The sequence below is a fragment of the Aquarana catesbeiana genome, linkage group LG02, assembly GCF_042186555.1.
Source record: "Aquarana catesbeiana isolate 2022-GZ linkage group LG02, ASM4218655v1, whole genome shotgun sequence".
Lineage (NCBI taxonomy): Eukaryota > Metazoa > Chordata > Amphibia > Anura > Ranidae > Aquarana > Aquarana catesbeiana.
In genome coordinates this window covers 113345792-113347721 of record NC_133325.1, presented here as the reverse complement: position 1 = coordinate 113347721, position 1930 = coordinate 113345792, and positions in this window count along the sequence as shown.

Genomic DNA, 1930 nt, shown 5'->3' with positions numbered 1-1930 from the left:
ATGATTTTTTGCTAGGGAAGCTGTCAGCACAGGCAAATTTGGGCAGGCCTATGCTTTGAGCTAGGCCTGTCTGTTTTGATCTGGGGGCAGGGAGTGGTTAGTGTAGCAGTGGGTGTGACCACCTGTGCTTCAGTGCTGAGGTGTCTCCTCTGCTTCCAGGGAGAATGTTCTGGAAGAGGGGCAGGGCCTGGAACTGGAGGGGCAGGCAGCTCATGTGGGAGCCCTGGCCAATTCCCAACTGGAATTGGCAGGGGGCGGGCCTCCTATATGAGCTGAGTTAACAGACCACTGGGAGGAGTTGTCAGCCAGGAGAAGTGAAGAATGGAGTACTAGACAGCAGCAGGAGGGCACCCCCATCTGGGACAAGAAATGAATGTGCTACAGTATAAGATTGTGCAGGAGGAGAGGATTTCTGGAAATTTCACCCTTACACGGTCATGGGTGAAGTCTTCATCTTTACATAGTCATTGATGAGGAGTTTCTGGGAGCAATAGTCTGCAGGAGTTATGCAGAGGAGGCGCAATAGTCTGCATGGTGATACAGGGAAGAGACTGTAGCTGTTATACATGCACATCATTTCTAATCTATAAATATGATGGCGAAGTATTTTGATCTATGGGCATCCCATATACCCCTTTCCCCCAACCAAGTTATACCCCCCAATAAACAAAAACAAAACAAAGCAAATGACTGTTCATTGTCTCTAAGGTGATATATGAAGGTCTGGCAGCAGGGTGATATGGTATATGTTTGTTACTAGTGGCAACTACACCGCTACATACAGAAGAAACGCAACATGTTTTACTTTTGTTGACTGCACTGGAACGCACTGCACTGGTGTGAACTAGGGCCATTGACATCTATGATAAACACTGTTAATGCGTTTTTAAAGCAGAATAAAAACACACTGGACTGCAACTGGTGTGAATGTGTCACTTAGTGCACACACGGGACAGATAAACGCAGCAGTGTAAAACTGGCCACCAGTAGGACAATTTTAAATAGTAAGGTTAGGCCTAAACATACTTGAGACAACGAGCACAGGCAGTGATTTTACCACTGGAATTAAGATATTCCAGAGGATATGGCAGTATAAAATTGGCTAGTAGCAAGAAAGTTTAAATAGAGATAGAGACAATAGGTCAAAATGTACAAAGAGTACAAGTAAGTATTTTATTTAAAGAACTAAGAAACTGCATATAATACAGAAGTGTACCAGTATCATGAAATTCTAGTGCGCACAGGACTGAATTTACTGGATAAAAAGAGCACAGGATGGGGTTCAGCAGTGAATACATAGCCACCCCCCAGCACTGTGCCCTGTCTGCAGTGGCTCTTCTCTTTTCTCACAGGAGACTCAGCAGTAGTGGGAGCCATTGGCTCCTGCTGCTGTCAGTCAAATAGAGTGAGAAAGCAGGGGGCTTGGCCAAGTGTGTATAGGCCAACATTTCCATTAAAGAGAAACCCTTAAATGAACTTTCTCAGCGAAGTTGGAACCCATGCTAAAAATTACTGTGTGATGGTCAGCTAAAAAAAATCACCGGTGTCAGTGGGAACTTATCTGAGAGGCAGAAATCATTTATTATAAATAAGAAAAAATCGCGCTAAATTAAGTCCAAAGTGAATCAAATTAAATGTATAAATTATATAGAGAAGTCCCAATTAGGTGTAAACACTGCACACATCGATTTTCTAAAAATTCAAGATATATGAAACACCATGTAAAATCAAGGCTTACCAGATGGCAAGCCAAACTTGCAATTGGCCTTAACCCCAGCCTGGGTGATAGATCTTTTAGATCAGGAAATTGAAATTCTCCCACAGCAAATTGTGTTCAGACGGTAAGCCCAAAAAAAGACAGTTGGCTAATACCCCAGCATGGGTTAATGGTCGGACCTTGTGGAGTGCAGACCTCCCCGTCTCCTCAGCA